This window comes from Brachycentrus maculatus, unplaced genomic scaffold (assembly GCF_059751285.1).
Source record: "Brachycentrus maculatus isolate JH-2025_06_01 unplaced genomic scaffold, ASM5975128v1 h1tg000240l, whole genome shotgun sequence".
In the NCBI taxonomy this organism is placed as follows: domain Eukaryota; kingdom Metazoa; phylum Arthropoda; class Insecta; order Trichoptera; family Brachycentridae; genus Brachycentrus; species Brachycentrus maculatus.
Genome location: NW_028280991.1, coordinates 112,939 through 136,649, shown reverse-complemented (window position 1 = coordinate 136,649; position 23,711 = coordinate 112,939). Strand labels below are relative to the sequence as shown.

Sequence of the window (23,711 nt, the reverse complement as noted above, 5' to 3'; positions counted from 1 at the left end):
TTTGGATAGATTTGGCAGAAGAGTACGAATATTAAAGAACAACGTACCAGGCTCTGAATGGATAAGATCATTTTTGCAAAGACATAAAACCTTGACTGTTGCTAAAACTAGTCAGTTGCTTAATCGGTTGCCATTAAAAGCGTATGACGATGACGTGCGCCAGAGTTTTCAACAGTTTTTGGAAGAAAACAGATTCAACCCAAAGAATTCAGTCTTAAAACGCAGGAAAACCAAACCGATAGAACCAGGTAAGAGCATTGCTCACAATCCAAATATCGAAATGAACGTTGACGAGACACAAATGCTACCTGAACCAACTACATCAATGATCCCACCTTCCGCATCGAAACTTCCAGCATATCTAGCATCAACTGATAATGGTTCACACGGAAGCTTTGAGGAAGAGGAAGAAGAACAAAAACGATGACTGAAACCAGTTATCGTATTTGTCCTTCAGTGTCATTAGGACCAGTAAAAAAGAAGATGGGAGAATATGTCTTATTTCATTATGAAGGAGAAAAATTTCCAGGACAGATTTTGGAAATAAAGAAGGACAGAGCTGTTAAATCCATGCAGAAGAGTCTCAAATCATGGAAGTGGCCAATGAAGGATGACTTTCTTCAATATTCTTGGAAGGATGTAGTGGGTTCCATAAAATAACCGAAAATGCAATCCAATGAGGTTTCTTTACCGTCCCGGAACTTGACCATATTTAGACCTAATTTCATTTTAATTCCTATTACCTATGTAGAACGATATGTTTTAATATCCACCCTTTATTTTATATAATTTTAATCCTTCAGTATTGGAAAAAAAAACATTTGTGTTAGATTTTTTAATATTTTTTAAAAAATTCTTCTATCAAGTGTCTTATTTTTCCATAATTATACAATATTATAATCTGCATTTAGCGAAGTGTGAGCCAAAACCCTTCATAAAGTGCAACGAAACTTGTAGGATAGCCTTTACTTTGCATCAATTTGGATTCTAGTACGAAAAGTGTAGAGAAAATATCATGGTGCAAAGTTGTACTTTACCCCGGGATACTTTGCACCAAAATACAAATATTTAAAAAAAATACAGGCAAAATATATAAAAATTTAAAAATGTATCAGACATGTTACAGGTATATATGTTATTACATTGCAATAGTTGAAACCTCAGAAAAAGTAAAAAACCTGATCTGAATAGACAATTTTTTGAAAAACTGCAGTATTTTGGTGCAATGTAAACCCACTTTACGTACATTAACAATAATGAGTGACAAAAAACAGGTATTTGTAACATTCCATTAACAAACTTTCACATATCGCTCACTTCTTTCAACAACGTCAAAAAACTTGATTTTTCAGGAGATCGATTTTAAAGTTTTAAAATATAATAAAATGTATTTAAAATAAATATCAAGCCACTTAATGAACTTTTTACTGTGCAACATATCTTTTTAGATAAAACCTGAATGTTTTTTCCCCATTTGAAAAATATTTAGTTTATTTTTTAAAAAAATGAACTATACCTTTTCTTCAAAATGCAAAAACAACACTTTCTGCGCTGTAGCGGGTAAATATTAAGTTAAAAATAATTCTCTTTTGCTGGGATATAGTACATTTTCTTTGCATTCTGAAAACATGCACAACTGAAAATTGTCGATTTTTGATTTATGACGTTCTTGAAAGGAGTGAGCGATATGTCATTAAATATAAATACCTGAAAGAGGGGCAATAGGTAGGAAAAGGGGAAAAGGTAAAGATCAAAGCTCATGTCCAAGACAAATTATGTTAAAATTGGGACAGACCACGATATAATTATTGACTTAATATGTATGATCACGTTTCACATTTTTAAATTAATTTTCGCAACTTAGTCTATAAAATAAATTTGCTTTGCAAAAGAGGACTATCAGAAAGCCTAGATGCTTCTTTATCAAATCCAGGAATGCGGTTGGGATAGCTTTCAGTGATATGTAGAGTGTATGTCAGAAGAGAAAAATGTAGTGTTATTTTCTATCTGCCTACCCCTGTAGTATCGTAGAGGCCTGTATACTGCACAGCTTAATAATAATAATAAATTTGGATAGCTTTTAAAGCGCCATTTTCGTAAAAAAAAATACCTCAAGGGCGCTTCATTGTGAATGAATTGGGGAAAATATTATGGTGGAAATGATTTAGCAAACAAATGTGTTTTTAGTCTTTTTCTAAAGATCATCTCACTCTCACTTTTTCTAACCATTGGTGGAAGAGCATTCCACGCCGTCGGTCCTACAACAGCAAAGGCACGCTCGCCAAATTTAGTGCGTTGGTTGCGAGCTGGTAAGATAACTTTGCCCATTGCAGATGTTGTAGCCGATCGAAGCGTGAGACGTCTATCAACCAATTCATCTGGAATACACAGCTCCTTAAGATACTCTGGAGCCATATTGTGTTTTGATTTATACATGATTTATACATTATATAGCTTGGTTTGGAATACATAAAATTGCGTAAAATCTTGACACTTTTTTTGCCTTTTTTTTTCTAATTGCGTACCGTAAAATACACAATTATTCTTAATTTCATTATTCAATTCCTTTTTGACGTTCGATTTCAGCGAAAAAAATTGAACATTTAAACGTTTCATCCGCTTTGTCGACGACTTCAAAGAGGGTCATTCTGTTATTGATGGCAGTTTGATTAGGGTTTGGTGAGATGACTTCCAGATAACCCGCGACTGGGCGCTGGACCGCGGCTGGAGGATGAAGGGTGCCGAGGAGTCACTTCCTCTCATGCCGGAGTCTGCCATCTTGTCTACTGGTCGATTTTTTCCACCACAGTGGCGTGCCACGGCTGTCTTGTATTTTTGTAGGTATAATATCAAATTACAAATTACAAATTATAAATTACATATTTCAAACAACAAATAATATAATTATTACTAATATTACAAATACTACAAATATTACACATATAACAAATATTAAAATGATTATGAATAGTATCTATATTACAAATATAACCAAAATTACCACTTTTAGAAATATAACAAATATTACAATTATTATTAATATTACAAATATTACAAATATTACACATATAACAAATAGGGTAGACTGGGTACGGTTGAAACAATTTTGCTTATATTGTCCATAGTATTGCTCTTTACAAGTCAAGCGATGATGAAGATGCATTAAATACAAGAGCGTGTTTCTGTCTACTAATGGGAAGTATAATTTCAGTACCCGGTGTGTTATTTTTAGTGGCAGATCAAATTTAAAAAATATATCCGATTTGTTTCAACCGTCCCCATACCAAGGGCAGTTGAAACAGTGATTGGGGTCAATTGAAACACACGCAAATAAATCAATATTTATATTGTAAGACGTTTTATTCATTAATTATTTTTGTGTTATAAATAATTATGGCACCGCATGACAATATTAATCAGTCTACAGATATGTAATGAACAAAAACAACTAAAAACAATGGCATTTAAAAAAAAACAAATCGAACGAAAATAATCTGTGAATAAAATTAATAAGTCATTTTGAGTAGTCATAAATCAAGCGAAAATCTAGCTTTGGGATCATTCCGAGTCGCAATTGTGGCAAACATAGCTAAGACCACCTTTTGTGGAGTCTTCTTGAGCCCACAGTTTACAAGTGGTGCACTGTATCCACTTTTCACCGGATCTGCTCTCTGAATACAGTGACAGACAAACAAGACAATAGCACTCGTCCTCTTTTGATGATGATTCCTGTTGCGTATTATGATTATTTTTTCCTTTAACGATCCTTTTACTTTTTCCTCCATCCAATCTTTTCTTCACTTACTTAGTTTTCATACGTTTCAACCATATTTCATGCTCCTTTCTTATCTCTTCTTTCTCTGTTTTTTTTAGTAGCAAGTATTTTGCAAGCTCCTGCTCCTGCTCTTTATTAAAAAACTTCGTTGTGGGGTTCATATCCCATTTTCTTCTTCACCAGATGCATCTCGCTTTCGTATATATCTAATGAGCGGACAGTGGTTTAATCCATGCTTTTCCGACGCTTTTCGCAGTGAATCTCCTGCTTTAACCTCCTCATCAGCGTATGTATACCTCGACAAGTCGACCTCTTCTCTCGAAGTCTTTCTTGCGCGTACTCTCGGCATCTAGAAAACAGGAAAACTGAAAAAATATGCTGTTTCAACCGTACCCACAAAAAATGTTTCAACCGTCCCCAACCCCTCCTTTAGGTGGAAAACAGAAAATAGTAATGTTAACAATAATGGCACATTAAAACTAATCACTATATCGTGTTCTACAAGCTTCATTTCAAACACGAAATCATACTCAATAATATCGTTTCAATAGAAACCGTAATAAAAGGAAAATTCTCAGAACAAAAATACTTACTTTTGGTTATCAAAATACAATAGGACCTCCTACAAGCAACTGCACCGTGCGGCGAGCGATGCAACACTGATATTTGTGTTTGAATTTGTTGTCCACTTTGTTCGTCCCTTGGACCCTTCACCCTACCGCATACGGTTTGCAAGATATTTGCTCTGTTTCAACCGTCCTTTGTTTCAACCGTACCCAGTCTACCCTATTACAAATATAACAAATATTACAAATAAAACAAATATTAAAATTATTATCAATATTACCAATATTATAAATATTATAAATATTACTAATATTACCACTATTACAAATATTACAAAAATTATAAATATTACAAATATTACCAATATTACCAATATTACCAATATTACTTATATTACCAATATTACAAATATTACAAATATTACAAATATTAAAAATTTTACAGATTACAAAATACAGATTTAAAAATTTAATATGGAATTACAAATTTGCATTACGAAACTAAATCATGCGAATAATCTTAGTTTGTGAAAACAAATCTTACGAAGGCAGGTATTTAATTGAATTGCATTTGTAAGACTCTTCTGTAATTATATTCAGCAAATAATGAATTATCATATTTTTTGTCGACTGACGTTTCTTTTAACAACAAAAAACAACTTTGTACAATAACAGTCAAGTTGATAAATTGTGCGATATAAACTTGAAGTTTTAACGAGTCTTAATGTAAATCTAAATTAATGTTTTATTTTTGTTTCATCACAAATAAATACTTTATAATCATAACCAATCTTTTTTTTGCACTCTAATGAAGAAGTGATATAAGACAGAGATGCAAGAATGTTTGTATATTTGCATATTTTTAATTAAATTTTACAATTTATAATTTGTAATTTGTAATTTATAATTTGTAATTCGTAATTTGTTATTTGTAATTTGTAATTTGTAATTTGTAATTTGTAATTTGTAATTTGTAATTTGTTATTTGTAATTTTTAATTTTAATTTTTAATTTATAATTTCTAATTTTTAATTTTTAATTTCTAATTTTTAATTTTTAATTTTTTATTTCTAATTTTTTATTTTTTATTTGTGATTCGTAATTTGTAATTTGTAATTTGAATATTAAAATTTGAAATCAGACATGAGTAATCTCGACATTTCTGATTTAGTACAAAATTAATCGTCATTTTTATCATCAAAGGTATAAAGAAAAAATTTATTCGCAACAGCAGCAAATACGATGACCGTGCATTTATGAAATCATAATAAATAAATAAAAAAAATATTTGTTGATGAGTTGATTTTTCACGTGCCGCCTCTGAAGTGGTTGGAATGCTCGTTAAAATAGTAAACCTACTTCGAATGAGAATATGAATCATATTCTATATTTATAACGCTTCTCTTTAAGATCGATATCATTCGCCTTTGGCATTGGTGTCAATCAGTGAGGTAATACACAAGTAATTCTTACTTCCATACATTCCAACGCACGTTTAAATAAATTCAATCCGTATCGAAAAGTGCAAAAGCCTTAATATCCCAGTCACAAAGTGGAGTTAATCTAAACATTTAATCAGAAATTATGTTATATCTAGTTGAACTTTAGAAACAAAACGCCATGCTTAATATCTTGAACGAAAGAATACTATTTAACGTCCCAAGGACACAACTCTAAAAAAATTACTTCACATACGTTTGAAAATAATACGGAATGTATTGAAAAACGTGTCACAATAAATTTTAATAAAAAGTTGTATTTACCAAGTAAAATTAAATTTAAAAAAATATTTCATTAATATTTTTATTGGTATCTCTTAACAAAGAATATGGAAGGCATTTACAGGACCTTCGTCCTGTCATGGGCTGGTTGAAGAAATCACTTTATACACGTGTGACATCCACATAATTCAACTATATATGTCCCCGAAGATATATTAAATTGAAGCATAAATATAACTTCCAAAATTTGTGTAGTGCGGTTTTCGATCATGGGTCTAATGGTGAATATAACACAAATATAAAGTTATCATTTAAACCTGCCTATGACTTACATACTCTTCATCATCTATGTATATTAAGATTTAAAAAAAATTAAAACATGTAATTAACGAAAATGGAATGAAATCCAAAATTAGTGTCGAAAATTTTAATACAAACAAAATATTGTGAATGAAAAATATTTTAAATAAAATTTAAATTGTAGTAGTTTAAAATGGTTAAAATTTAATTATTTGGATTTTTTAGAAACCTTTGATTTTCTTACATATTAAAACTACAATTATTTCAATTTGATTAATTTCTTGATATTTGTATTTTTTATGTATGTTTTATATGTATATATGAACACATAGATGTGTGCTTTGTATGTATTTTTAAATTTCTCCTATCGAACTTTCGACTTGTCTGATTATTTTTTTCATTTATTCTGTTAATTTAATCCGCAATTAATTTGAACCAAAGAACTAACCTACATTGGTTGGATTGTAAATTTCTTATTACATTGGAATGTTATTTTTGTTTTATGGAATGCAATAGATTCCTCTCACGGTGATTTAAAAACACCTCGAAGATTGAGACAAATCAAGTTTGACTATTTAAATTAGTCGCATGACCAGGGGTTACCATTTAATTATTAAAAAAATTATTTAAAAAAGTTCGCGTGATAGAAGTGTAACATCATGAATAATCACAAAACACAATGATAAATATTACTTTAACAATGCATGCTACCTCAGATGTTTATATATAGCGTCTGACGTGTAAATCTGAAACATAATCTTATTCTATCATTTTTATGGGTGTGTATATGTCTCTCTCTTTCTCCTTCTATCTTTGCTATATCTTTCTTTTCCCTCGTGTAACGAAATGCGAATTAGCCGGTTCTCCGAATGAATAACCACAAAAACAATGATACATATTACTTATCCAACGCATGGTATCTCAGATGTTTATATATAGCGTCTGACGTGAACATCTGAAACACAATCTTATTATATCGTTTTAATCGTTGTGTATACGTCTCTCTCTTTCTCCTCCTCTCTACGCTATATCTTTCTTTTCTCTCGTGTAACGAAATAAGAATGAGCCGGTTCTCCGCAGGGGTAGGCAGAAAACGCAATAGAACACAAAATCAATTTTTCTTTGCATACAATCCTCGCTTCCACATTCATCTTTTCATACATACACGCCGATTATTCCGACTTCTGACCTGACTACGGCCAAGTATTTGAAATACTTTTGCCATGATGACATGATGCCAAGTTTTCCTCGGTCTTTATCTTCTATCACCAACCGCATAGGCTTAGTAAATTTGTTTTACTGTCCTTTTTTTACTCATTCGATTCACATGCCCGAACCATCTTAACACACCTTTATTTGTATTTGTATTTTTTTTAAATTATACTGTGTTTTGTTTTATTTATTATTAGCTGCCTTATTCTTGCGTATTATGTGCAAGGATTTATTGTATATTTAGTTTATATATTTTAAAAATGATACGGTTGATCCCTAAAAACATTACAATAGATTCAACAATACAATATACACATTGGATTCAATTTCTTATATCAATCAAGATTTGTCACATGGCTCATTTATTTATGTAATTCGTCTTATCATATTTTCTTAATAAGACACCACTAACTAACTAACTAAATAACTAACCATCACGCCGCTTTCCCGCTGAGGGTAGGCAGAGAGAATCGAACGCCACACCACCCTGTCTTTGCAAACATTCTTCGCCTCTTCCACATTCATGCATCTCCTCATACATACCCGACGATTATTACGACTCCTGACCCAGCCGCTTTCAAGTATTTGACATACTTGATTGTGCCAAGTTTTCCTCGGTCTTCGTCTGCTTCTTTTTCCAACTACATTCACCTCATAAATTTATTTTACCATAAGACACCACTTAATCTGTCGTCCGCCTCCGTAGTGTAATGGTCAGCATGCTCGCCTACCGTTCTGGAGGTCCCGGGTTCGATTCCCAGGGGGGTTTAATAAATATAAGTGATTTTTTACTCTAATATTTATTCAATATCACACTGGACTGGTACCTGAAGTGGAGGGCTGATCACCTTTCCTTCATGTGTAATCGATCGAGATAACACTGCGTTTATATGAAGCAGTGCCCTATGCACCATTGGCGTGCGGTAAGGGATTTATTTATTAATCTGGTAACTCTTTATGTCCTATTACCTCAATATTTTTTTTTAGCCTAAAATCTTATTTTGCAAATTCTGTATATTGTATTTAACTAAAAATAGTTGGATATCCCTGATTGCACGGTCGAAATTCGGTCCTGACGCATACTAATAGCCACAAGTTAAGACTCGGAGCACATTATTTACGCGGTGTCATGGAGTCATCAAAAAAACCTTTCGGAGCTCCGTCAAAGCCTCTTCACCAGTCCATAGTCCGTGGCCCATTGTTGAACGCGACTGAAATTTGGAAGGCAGCCTGCCATCGATCTGTACTATGAGATCTGATCGTTGTTACTTTTAATAAATGTCGAATGTAATCAATATATGTGCATACTACATAACAAATCAGATTTATAACAAATTAGAGAAAAATGAATTAGATATCGCTCACTCCTTTCATGAACGTCATAAATCAAAAAACTTGGTTTTTCAGGACAACGTTTTTAAAGTTTAATAATATAATACAATGTATTAAAAATAAATATCAAGCCACTTATTGAACTTTTTACAGCGCAACAGATCTTTTTAGGTAAAACCTGAAGGTTTTTTCTCCATTTGAAAAATATTAAGTATATTTAAAAAAAAAAAAAAACTATACCTTTTCTTCAAAATGCAAAAACAACACTTTCTGCTCTTAGCGGGTAAATATTTAGTTTAAAATATACCTATTTTGCTGGGATATAGTTCGTTTTCTGGGAATTCCGAAAACATGCAAAACTGCAAATTGACGATTTTTGATTTATGACGTTCTTGAAAGGAGTGAGCTATATGTAACAGATTAAAGATATACTAATTAAATACATAGAAAATTAGAGATAAACAAATTAGATATACAAAAAATTAGGAATAAAATTAGATACGTTACAAATTAGATTTATAAAAAATTAAGGATACACAAATGAGGTATATACATAACAAATTAGAGATTAACAAATAAAATATAAAACAAATTAGATACAAGTATAACAAATTGTAGATTAAACGAAAGAGGTTGTAATGAGTACTCATTTAAATTATTTAACAGAATAGGTACCAAAACAAATTTGTAAGGTGTATGTGAATATAATAAACGAAAACTAAGCATAATTGTATTTGAAATACTTGAGTTGTGTGGCGTTCCGTTCTCTCTTCCTACCCCTGCGGGGAAACGGTATTAGTTTTTAACATTCCCTTTTAAGTGTCTCTGCTAATTAAAAGGCTTATTCAACTCAACCAAAGATGCTGCCGAGAACTCAAATGTGAAAGAATGTGTCAATTATAGAATATGTGTAGGTATATATAATTTTCGTAACACTTAGTATTGTGGTTATCAATCATGTTATATTACAATGGTGAATGTTACAAATCGCTCACTCCTTTCAAGAACGTACTATATCAAAAACCGTCAATTTTCAGTTGTGCATGTTTTCGGAATGTCCAGAAAATGTACTATATCCCAGCAAAACCGGCATAATTTTAACCTAACATTCACCTGCTACAGGGCAGAAAGTGTAGTTTTTGCATTTTGAAGAAAAGGTATTGTTTTATTATTTTACATATATCTACATATTTTTCAAATGGAGAAAAAACCTTCAGGTTTTACCTGATGAAGATCTGTTTCACAGTAAAGAGTTCAATGAGTGGCTTGACAAAACATTGTATTATATTTTTAAACATTAAAAACGTTGTCCTGAAAAATCAAGTTTTTTTTATTTACGACGTTCTTGAAAGGGGTGGGCGAAATGATTGGTTATGACAGCTTGTAAGCCCTGTAAATACTAAGACTTTCGTATTTTTCCCCATCTATATTGATATGTTTATATAAATAATTCGTATATGGAGAAACCTAGATTTGTGAACAAAGATTAAACCACACTCAAAATTTTATGGATATACAGTAATATGTATCAAAAATCTTGCTTCGCTGGAATACCTAGTTTTGAAAAACACGAGATAAAATGTTTAGATATAGCGACTCATTATAAAAAGGATCCACAGCTTAGCGCAGATGAATTTAATTTAATTTGACTTCACGATTTAAAAAAAAAATGGTACAAACTGACGAGCGGCAAAAAGTGTCAGTGATGGATGGTCGCAGTGACATTGAGTATATCTCGGCTTTAAATACTGCATGTGATTTAAACATATTCACAAAATAAGAAAACTTCGGCTACTCTGACCTAGTAAGTAAAAAATCAGTCAAATGATGATTTTCGAAGTAGAAATGTCCATTTTCTTAAGTCCCGGTATTAATTTGTAACGATATTTTTTGGAAATATGTATATATTTTTTACGAAACCTTGGAATCTTTAGAATTAATGATGAGCTAGTCTGAAATATGTTTTCTTGAATGTTTTTTTTTTAATATAATCTTTATAAAATAAAACAACTTTGTTTTGACCGCTTTTTTCATTGAAATTCACATAGTTATGTTATATTAACCTAACTATGTGTATTTAAATGTTTTAGAATTAGTACATAAACCCTGAGGATGACAAGGTTCTTGTCGAAACCGGTTGGAAAAAGCATACCAATAAAAAGTGGTTAGAAAAAAGTTTTTTTATTTTATAAAGTTTGAAATATATTTATTTTAAATTTAAGTTTTAATTAATAAATACCACTATTTCTTAAAATCCATTGTAATGCGGTGTTTGAAAATGGCGCGGAATGCACCAAAACACGTGTACCAATAGATTTTAATATCTCCATTTAAAATTGAATTTTTAATAGTGGTACATACCAATTAAAACATGAATCAATTAATGAAAAAATAATAAAAATATGTTTGTTAATCGATTGTAATCGATTAATGGCTTGGCCACTGTCAAAACTAGTACCTAATAACGTTTGGAAACAGATCATTTAATTAAAAAAAATTAAAATAAACATTTTACGTGTTTTGATACTATGTACTTTTTTTTAAATGTTCATAAGATGCAATGAAGAATTTAAAATGGATTATGAGTTACATGGCGTATTACGATCTCAAGTCAAACTAATCGATAGACTGCTTTATTTCAACTTTGAACACAACAGTAGTTCTTTCATATAACAACAAAACACTTGTATAAGATTACTTTCGAGAGAACTACAGATGTTCTCATCAACAGGTGAAAACACAAACGTAGATGAGAATATCTGCAGTTGTCGAAACAAGTCGTATTTTGCATTTATAAACTCAAAAGCGGTATTATACAAGTGTTTAATTTTCATATTTAAATCGTCATATTTTTCATCAAAGTTAATGACAAATTGATAAACAATACAACACTCGTACATATTATTTGCGATTGCAAAATTTTTAAAAGTTTATGTTTTATACTGTCAAAAATAAAAATAAAATAAGGATAAGAGATTCATATGTTTCATTCTTTTATCAGACCTTAATGATAATTAGGCATCTCCATGAGAAACACGGAGAAAACTTGTTCGTCGAATACAAGCATTCAAAGAGATAACTCCTGCGCTCCTGATCCTCAGAACTAGGAGTAGCAAATATATTGTAGGATAAATACAGTCGACGTAAGTGAAGGAGCCCATGGTGAAGAGTATATAATATGAATAAAATTTCAATTAGTTCTTTTCAGCACAAGAGATATTTTACTCATCTAGAGATGTTACGCATTCGATTAATTTATCGAATACTTCAAAGCTTGTTTCCGAGTTTTTTTCCCATCACTACCGCAGGTACTTGTATATTATTTCACCATATAATATGTTTTTAAAGATTGTTGCTGACAACAAGACACGAGTGTCATTAATTGTTTTAGCTCTATGACACTTCAAAGCCATCTCGACTATTTATTTTTATTCGACTACGTCATACTCTTCAAGGATAAATGTAGGTATTAGAAAGAATATTATCTAACTCGGTATGCGTTATATTACATTAAGTCTTCTGTGCAGAGACGTTTGGTTAAAATGAATTAAAAAAATGGAAATAAAACATTTTGTCTTATGATATTCTCCATTTCGAAAAACCATTAAAAATCGATTAATTATCAATCCTTTTTTATTCGCACCACATCCGTTTGCGAACTGTTTTCAATTTTACCATTATAATTTCTAATGAGCGAAAAGGTAGCAAGGTAATGTTAGTAAGTGTGTTAAACAGAGAGCATGAAAACGCATTTACCTTTTATCCTAAGGTACATTTATGCGTATTGCATAGGACACCACAAGTGTAGCAATAACACTATGGGTATTTGATAGGCCTTAATCGTGAAGGAAGAGCAGTAAAACAAATTCATGCGGCGAATGTGGTTGGTATTAGAAGCAGAGGAAGACCGAGGTAAAAAGAAGACCGATTAGGTTATGTGGCGATTAACATATCGCTCACTCCTTTAAACAACGTCATATATCAAAAAACGACAATTTTCAGTTGTGCATGTTCAATGCCCAGAAAATGTTCTATATCCCAGTAAAAGCGGCATATTTTTAACTTAATCTTTACCCGCTACAGGGTAGAAAGTGTTGATTTTGCATTTTGAAGAAAAGGTTTAGTTTCATTATTATTTTTTAATATTTTAAATATTTTTCAAATGGAGAAAAAACAATCAGGTTTTACCTAAAAAGATCTGTTGCATAGTAAAAAGTTCAATAAGTATCTTGATATTTACTTTTAACACATTTTAATATATTTCTAAACTTTAAAAACGATGTCCTGCAAAATCAAGTTTTTTATATATGACGTTGTTAAAAGGAGTGAGCGATATGTAAAATGCAGCTACGCCAATTATGTTTGTAAATTTTTATTGTATTAGACACGCTCTTTTTTCAAATGAAGTTCAAGGTGAGGATAATCTTCTTCGGAAAATATTCTTACAATTTAGTAAATGTCAAAAAAATATTATATAGGTATATATGTTCCATTTTGGTATCTAAAATAATCGACTACCAGTCAATCAATATGTTCTGTAGTATATAACATGAATACAAGGTTTTTTTTTAAATCTTTTTAAACTAACGCAGCAATCTTCCAATCAGATCTGTCCATTTCTCACGTTCGGTTTTAAACTATCGCCATAACACATCACATAGTAGTCTGAACGGTGGAATGAAAAATATGGTCATTCTAGGTAAATATTTTAATTTATGGTTTAATTTATGGTAAAAAAAAAATGTGGAAAGATTCTTCTTTTATTATTTATTTGGAAAACCAACAGAGAACAATAAAATATATGTATGTATCTTAATTATTGAAAAAAGCTCCAATTACAGGTTTTCGCAGGATGAAAAACCAATAAATTAAGTATATAATATTTTAAATACAACTTTTTTTTCTAATTAAACTATTATTACTTTTTTTATGAAGGAGAGGGAAAGGAATTGGAATAGGGAGTGGAAGTTATTATTTAAGAGAGAAGATGATGATGATAGCTTGATGTTGTGCTGAGAACATTTTTTTAAGATAAACATATAAAAGTTTTGATGTTAGTACTATGGAAGAAAGAAAATCTTTTAGAGAATTACATGTTTGTCTTATTTACGGTCACGATTAAACATTTATTTATTTTTTTATCAAACACATCATTACAAATTACTTTATTGAGTTTTCTCTTGCAGAGGACACATTTTACAATTCTTATTTTTAAAACTATATGACAGAAAACTGTTTATTATATGCAATCAAATACGACATATGTTCTACTCGAAATTGTTAGCTCTGAAATCACTAACATTGAAAGTCGATATTGTTATCGTGATGTGTCCCTTGTTTCGTAAAATTTTCTTTGACTTGAGCTTTGATCTTTTCCCTTTTCCTACCTCCTGTCCCTCTTCCAGGTATTTTTACAAATAAACAAATTTGGAATTTTGTAATTGCAACAGTACATGTTCCTAATTTGTAATACTGCTTTATGTGAATGACTTAATGTAACCCTTCTTCTTCCTGGCTCTATCCCAACTTATCGTATCTATAGACTGTTAAGGTAAGCTCTCCTCATCCTTGGGTTGTAGGTCCTTCTATCATTGACAACGTCACCTAGGCCATGTCTTAGGATCATGTTATCTCCCTATAGTACCCATGAATTCTTTGGTATCCCTCTAAATGTCTTTCGAGGAAGATCCGTGGCAATTGACTGGTTCACAGTATGATCAGGTTCTCTGCGGCCTATGTGCCCATACCATCTCAATTGCCTTAAATGACTAGATGTAACTATTCTGTAAAATTTAATTTTTTTTAAATGCGGACCTACGTGTCGTTTGTTTTGTCACACCCGTTATATATAGACCTACGGATGTATGTAATACAGTATGAGAATAGTGTAATAGTAGCTAGGACGTGTAGCTTTAGATGTTGTGATTCTCGCCGCGCTTTTTATGATACCGATATGTTTTTCACTTCATCATTTGCGAGGTTTAATAGCTTTTTGTTTCAATCACTTTACCGCCTCTTCTCGCCCACCTGCGGCGCGGGTCCTTCTTGCTACCAACAATAGGATGGAAGTGGAACGGTATCTGGGTACAAGATTAGACAAAGTCAAAATATTAATATTAAGATTAGGAAGAGTTCTTTACGGTAGTATGGACATGTGGAGCGAATGAATAACGAGAGAATGGCCAAGAAAATATATGTGGCGAATGTGAGCGGGAAAACAGAACGAGAACGACCCAAAAAGGCTTGGCACAGATCAATCAGAACCTAAAATCTGGCGGTGTCAAAAGTCTGCGTAATCGGAGAGCATGTATGACTAGATGTATGGATGTGAAGGAGTCGAGGAGTGTATGTCAGGACAGAAGAGTGTGGTGTTCCATCCTTTCTGCCTACCCATGCGGAGAAACGACGTGATGGTAGTAGTAGTAGTAGTAGTAAACATATTAATATGAGGTATATGATGTGTCCAAGGAAAGTTATTTTCTAATGAATGTTAATAAATCCAGTCATGATTTTTTAAAGAGACGAATGTAGCGTAAATCTGATATCTAGAGGAAGACTAAAAAAATCATGGATGCTGCAAAGAGAAAACATGGTTCGAAGACACGGCCCAAGGACCCACAACCTGAAGACGAGGAGAGCTGACCCCAGCAGTCTACAAAGTCGATAAGTTGGGATGTAGTCATGAAGAAGAATGAAGCATAGATCTAGGTGTAAAGTAGTAGTAAATGGGTAAATTTTGGAACTGGTAGATGATTTCGTATATTTGGGTATTATGTTTTCTAAGGTTTGAAAGATTGGTAATGATACAGAAAGGAGAGTGAATGCTGACAACAGTGTGAGTGATGCACTGAATTCAGTTATAACAAATAAAACCCTATCAGCGAAAGTTAAACTGGCTGTACACAATGAAGTCCTGGCTCCAACCATTATGTATAAAAATGAAGCTTGGAGTTGGAAAAAAGAAAGATGAAAGTAGACTGAATGCAGTCGAAATGCCTTCTCTCAGACGAATCTGCGGCAAAATGTTGTATGATAGATGTTCGAACGGTGATATAAGGAAAGAATGCTAGCGTTATCGGTACAATTAAGAAAGGTGTGTTGAGATGGTTTGGACATGTGGAACAAATGATTGAGGATAGAATAGTAAAGCAAATTTTGAGGCTTATGTGTTTGGTAATAAAAGTAAAAGCCTAGAAAAACTTGGTATATTCAAGTATTTCAAATTGAAGAGTAATTAGTTCAGGTGACGAAATAATCGGCAGGAATATATAAAGATATGCATGAATGTGAATGAGGCGGAGATTGTTCGCAAAAACAGAGTGGTGAGGGGTTCTATTCCCTTTGTCTATCCCTGATAGTAAGTTAGTTTGTAGTTTTGATGAAACTGTTTTGATACAATACAATACCACTTTGAACCATTGGCATTGGGGTGGATAACTATAAAAAGTAGAAATATTATTTTTTATAACGTTTTTGTATTAGGGGTATGCAAAGCTTTCAGAGATGTGACGTATACCCATGTCGATGACCATACCTTTGCCATACATTATATAACACATTGCGATTAAATGTATAATAGTATTAGGCAACCATAAATGATTAACGATCTCCTACGTCTTAAGTTAATACTTCGTTTAAACGATGTAAATGATTACCGTGGTGTTTTTACGTGATTAAACATGTCTTTGTGATATTAAAATCCATTCAGACATTGATGTAATGTTATTAATTACAATTATATATTTAGCGTTCAAAACTCTAATAGGTATCCCCGCACGTATTATGAAGGTACCGCATTCACCAGCCCACCCAAGGAAAATGTCTTTAAACATCGATTCGGATACAGGCTGTCTGATGATACAAGCAACTAATCTCTCTAACTAAGAAATCCCTGCTTCCCTTAAAATTAAGGATACGTATTTCTTGACAACATGACAACATTTTCGATGTGTCGAATCCTTGTAAACAAATCCAGCTTTCTCTACTTATTAATGAATTATTATTTATTTTTTGACATCTCATCAAAGATGAAGAAGAATATGGAAGTCTTGGCATTTACAAGGCTGACGACGGTCATAGGCTGGTTTAAGTGATCACTTTACACACGTGTAACATTCACCAATTCTACCCATTATTGACAAGCACACTACTCAAATTCTTGGAAGTTCTATTTATATGAACCAATTTTTAAACATTGTTCTTGAATCACTAGAACTTCACTAGAGACATCTATTGGTGAGATGAAAAGAAGCTTTTTATTGATCAGAAACTCTTTTATTAGTATGTGAGATGTCAAAAAATAATAATATAATCCAGATTTGTGAATTTGTATTTGTACACACTCAAAATGTTGTAATTATTATTTACAGCAAATATTCGGTTGTGTTTATAAGAACCAAAACAACTGGTTTTTACATTCGAGTGTAATAGGCAGAAAAGCAGTGCCTATCCTAACTTACCCGCGTGACATATTAAAACGCAACCAGTACCTACCATACCTTACTAAGTAGTACCATCTTAACTTACTACCTATATCTACTGCCTACCCATGTAAGTAGTACCAGCTTACCTTACTACCTACCTATACTGCACGCCATTGTATGAGACTATGTATTGTAGAAATGTCTAAAACAGTAATTCAGTAATTTTATACTAAAATAAAACTGTTTTTAAAAGGATTATGTCTATTAAATTTTGAAAGGATTATGTCTACAAATCCTTGTTAACAAATTTGGGTTTTTTACTTAGGAGTTATGTACTACATTTCCACATCTTAACATAGATGAAGAACAATATGGAAGTCTGGGTATTTACAGGGCTGTCATAGGCTGATTTATCTGTCAAAGGCTGATTTGAGTGATCACTTTACGTACGTGCAACATTCACCATTCTACCCATGATTGACAACCACACTACTCAAAAAATTTGAAACTCCTACAAATATAATCAATCTCATGATACACCACATATAAGTTCACAACATAGATGGTTGTTGTGTACTCATGTGTTCTGTGTCATGAGATTGATCAAATATCAAGGAGTCCCAAAATTTTAAGCAGTGTGGTTGTCAGGTGTGTAAAGTGATCACTTCACCAGCCTATGATAAGTCATAAGTAAATCCCAGACTTCCATGTTCTTCTTCATCCATATTAAGATATCAAAAAAATGTATATTTCTCTCTTAACTGACAATAAGTAACTTATTAACTAACCACCACGCCGCATCCCCGCAGGGGTAGGCAGAGATAATAGAAAGCCACATCACTCTGTCTTTGCAAACATTCTTCGCCTCTTCCACGTTCATGCATCTCCTTATACATACCCGCCGATTGTTACGACTCCTAACCTGACCACTTTCAAGTATTTGGAATACCTGATCGTGCCATGTTTTTCTCGGTCTTCCTCTGAAAAATTAATATGCCAAAGTATTGTCAGTGCCTTAACTGACAATACTTTGGCATATTGATTTTGTTACATATATACATATATATATATATATATATATATATATATATATATATATATATATATATATATATATATATATATATATATATATATATATATATATATATATATATATATATATATATATATATATATATATATATATATATATATATATATATATATATATATATATATATATATATATATATATATATATATATATATATATATATATATATATATATATATATATATATATATATATATATATATATATATATATATATATATATATATATATATATATATATATATACATACACTAAATTAATATTGAAGTCCTCTATATAGGGATGATATCGCATAGTTTTATAACATGATATTATGATTACGTAGAAGGTAATATCCGTAAATAAACACCCCCTAACTAATAGATGCCATTCCTAATGGATTCCCAGTAAGGTGATCTGACACTAATGGGGTTATATTTGTGAGGACAAAAGACGTAATAGCGTCGATAAGTTTTAGGAGTAATTTTTCATACCTGGTATCGGTGACGTCTCTGCGCGGTGGTCTGCGAGATATGAGATTTGGTTCCTTTGTTTTTATACAGCGTGTCTACTTAAATTAAAACATACCTATCTTTCTACGATAAGAATAGTTTTCTAATATTCATAGTGCCTGAATATTTATTTTCATAATTAATCGATAAATTTTAATTTCGATTTTAAAATATAATATAAAAAGTTTTTATTCTGTTTCTGGAGAAGCAAAAAATTAACAATATTTTTAGTCTGTCCAAATCTTTGTTCACAAATCTGAATTTGCCCAATTAGAAGCTATTAATTTTTTTATTGAAGTTTTACTTAGTAAATACCACTATTTCTATAAATCTTTTGTGACACGTGTTTCGATGCATTCCGCAAGATTAAAAACTGATTTGTGAAAAAAGATTTGGACATTCAAAATATTGTGAAAAAATTACCGGTTAAAATATAATATTAATATAAGTTTTAAATCATGTTTTCAGGCCTCTCCTAGGATGTCAAATAATTCGGTAAGAATCTTACATACTCATATCTCTGCTAAATAAAAAAAAATAAAAAACTAACTCAACCAAAAATGGTGAGATATACCTTCCAAAAAATGTCCTACTCAATATTTGAACACCCCGTTTAAAATTATTTTAAGAAAATTTGAACCATAAAAAAATCACATCCATTGATTTTCCTAATGAAAATTCTGAAATATTAATTATGTTTTCAAATCGCGTAATTTTCAGGATAATTTATCACATCAAAAAATGACAACTCAGCTATTTAAATTGTAATATTATTCGGGCTTACATTCCTTCTTTATTTTTATGAGTTAAATATTGTAATTATTTATTAATATGAGATATAGTTTACAAAGATTATCTACCTTATTAGTTTTCAATTAATTAATTTGAAAATGAGTGAAATTTTTCATCTTAACCAAAAAATACTATGATTATTTTCAAGATATTTTTCATTATAAATAGTGTACGAATTGTAAAATTAGAGCCTTTCACAATGTTATTAACAAAGATGCACCCTGTATAACACTTAATAATAATATATAACATTATCTGGTCGTTGAATGGAGGAGATCAACAGGAAATACTACGAGAGAATATTGTGATGATTGATTCGCTTTGCAATTAGTTATGAATTTCTATTCATCTCTCACATTCCTATACTTTTCAACATCCTCTGAAAATAAAATTGTTTCTTTTGATGTTTTTCGTGTTGAATGTTGTCAATACTGGGTAAAATAGGTGAATGTTACACGTGCGTAAAGTGATCACTTAAACCAGCCTAAGACAGTCATTAGCCCCGTAAATGCCCAGACTTCCATATTCTTCTTCATCTTTGATGACATGTAAAAAAGTAATATGAAAATAACTCCTGTTATTGGAGAAAATCCAGATTTGTGAACAAGTGTACATATGGACACACTCAAAATGTTGTAAGTATACGGCTGTCCAAACTTAAAGCACAGTAAGGAACATTTTTTTGTAGTACGTTTTTTTTACATTTTTGGACTAAGTAGAGTAGAATCTATTTGGTCCAAAAATGCAAAAAAACGTACTACAAAAAATGTCCCTTACTGTGTTTTGAGTTTGGACAGCCGTACTGATGGTAGAAAAATTAGCGTTCAATTGTTTTTTCTTCAATCCAAAAATGACAATGCCAAGCAAAGTGACTTAAATGGGCCTTCTGAACATTTTACGAATTGTTGTATATACATATGTATATATATATATATATATATATATATATATATATATATATATATATATATATATATATATATATATATATATATATATATATATATATATATATATATATATATACATATATATATACATATATATATATATATATATATATATATATATATATATATATATATATATATATATATATATATATATATATATATATATATATATATATATATATATAATATATATATATATATATATATAATATATATATATATATATATATATATTATATATGTATAATATATATATATATATAATATATATATATATATATATATATATATATATATATATATATATATATATAGTTTTGTGGTGTGTGTTGTGATAATTCAATAAATAACGCCACTAGAGTAAAATTAATTAACGTTATCCTGTTAAGTGTATTTAATGCATTTTAAGCTTTTAATTAGCTTAGTTTCCTGACCGCTAAGGGTCAACTCGCCAGGTAAAGTGCTCAGTCTTCAATGCGGTACCGCTAAAATTCTTAATACGTTTAGATTGATTATCGGGTAGATGTGAAAACTTGGTTTTACGAGTATTGAAACACAGACAAATCTAGATAAAACCTAATATATTGATACATCATATTCGTACCTGGTGATCCTAGCCCGAAGGACTAGAATTGCGTGAATGCCATGAAATAAATATGTTATTATTTTTAATTTTATAGTCACGAAGCGATAAATAATATAATTTTTCATATAAAATAAATTGATGGTATAGATTGGTATAAAATTCATAATTTTAGTGTGTAATTTGGATGTAGTGATTTGTTTTGATGGATGTTTTTCGTACAAATGACCTCAAATTCGGTCTGACTTACCTAATAAAAAAATCAGCATGTGTAATAATAATATTAACTTGTAATAATATTAAATAAAACTGTATAATAATATTAACTTGTACTTTTTTTGACATCTTAACATAATAGATGAAGAACAATAAAGAAGTCTGGTCATTTACACGGCTAACGACCGTCACAGGGTGGTTTAAGTGATAACTTTACACACGTGTAACATTCCCCAATTCTACACAGATAACAATTACACTACCTACTCAAATTCTTGAAACTTTGTGTTAGATCAATAGATATATTGATCTAACTCGAAACACAGTACTTGACTTCACTGGAAACACTATGGTGGGATGAGGAAAGCTTTTATTAAGCAGAAACTCTTTCATCTGTATGTTGAAAAAACTCCTTATTGGAGATAATCCAGCTTCGTGAACAAGTATTTGGACACACTAAAAATGTTTTATTAACATTAACACAAATTGTAAACATTTATTTAAATCACAATATCAACATATTTAAAAAAATAAAAAAAATAAAAAATATAAATATATGTATATATATATATATATATATATATATATATATATATATATATATATATATATATATATATATATTATATATATATATATATATATATATATATATATATATATATAAATATATATATATATATATATATATATATATATATATATATATATATATATATATAAATATATATATATATATATATATATATATATATATATATATATATATATATATTTATATATATATATATATATATACTACTACTACTACTACTACTACCATCACGCCGTTTCGTAGGCAGAGAGGATGGAACGCCACACTCTTCTGTCCTGACATACACTCCTCGCCTCCTTCACATCCATACATCTAGTCATACATGCCCTCCGATTACGCAGACTTATGACACCGCCAGATTTTAGGTTCTGATTGATCTGATCGTGCCAAGTCTTTTTCGGTCGTCCACGTTCTGTTTTCCCTCTCACATTTGCCACATGTATTTTCTTAGTCATTGTCTCGCTATCCATTCGCTCCACATGTCCATACCACCGTAAAGAACTCTTCCTAATCTTTTCAATTATTCCTCGTTCAGTTTTACATTCCTTTCTTATATCGTCGTTTTTAATTCTGTCATACAATGATTTTCCACACATTCGTCTGAGGGAGCGCATTTTTTCCTTTTCCAGTTCCAAAGTTATATATATATATATATATATATATATATATATATGTATATATATATATATATGTATATATATATATATATATATATATATATATATATATATATATATATATATATATATATATATATATATATATATATATATATATATATATATATATATATTTTGCAAAAACCCACCAAGCCACCTTGTGTGTCTTGTCGGTTGTAAATTTATTTGTACTGTTGCATAGCAATATTTGTACGAGTGTTACACTTTCACTCATTGACACGAATAGACAAAACATATCTAATATATGGTACAATAAGATAAGCATTTTGGATAAAATTAAGAAAGATATGTTAAGATGGTTTGGACATGTGGAACGAATGAGTGAGGAAAGAACAGTAAAACAAATGTATGAGGCGAATGAAGTTGGAAATAGGAGCAGATAAAGATATGGCATAATCTCGCATTTCAAATATGTGAGTTTGGTCAGGATAGGAGTCAGAATAATCGGCGAGTGTGAATGAGGAGATGTTTTATTTATTGTTTCGGCATTTACTTTGTGGTAAGACATATTAAAATGATTAAAAAAACACTAGTTTTTATACCACTTGAGTTTATTCATGACTACTAGTTTCGGAAGCTAAACTAATAAACTAGTTATTATTCAGACCTGACGATGCTTAGCTTCCAAAACTAGTAGTCAGTAATAAACTCAAGTGGTATAAAAACAAGTGTTTTCTGAATCATTTTAACATGAGGAGATGCATGATGCAATGTGAAAGAAGCGAAGATTGTTTGCAAAGACAGAGTGGTGTGGCGTTCTATTCTCCCTGCCAACTCCCACGGAAAAGCAGTACAATAGTTAGTTAGTTTTATTTATATGCAATACCTCCGAATACATTTTTACTTCAAATATCGTAGTTGACGTTTTCAATAATTTTTTTCAAAACTTTTTTTTACAGTATTTTTTGTTTATTTTTTTTTTGCCAGCTTTTGTGCTTTATATCTTCTTCTAACCCTTATCCTCACCTAATAGTG

The 23,711-nt window shown here is 30.6% G+C and overlaps 2 long non-coding RNA genes across 3 annotated transcripts in view; one reads left to right on the top strand and one right to left on the bottom strand.

The window, feature by feature from the left end:
* LOC148306463 (uncharacterized) overlaps positions 1 to 23,711 on the top strand; it is a 784,100-nt gene that overhangs the window by 657,541 nt on the left and 102,848 nt on the right. The window lies entirely within an intron of this gene.
* On the bottom strand, positions 3,348 to 4,425 carry LOC148306464 (uncharacterized). The gene is made up of 2 exons (XR_015837999.1): positions 4,369 to 4,425; positions 3,348 to 4,124 (listed from the first exon to the last, which is right to left on the bottom strand). It is a non-coding gene; the product is annotated as an uncharacterized LOC148306464 (long non-coding RNA).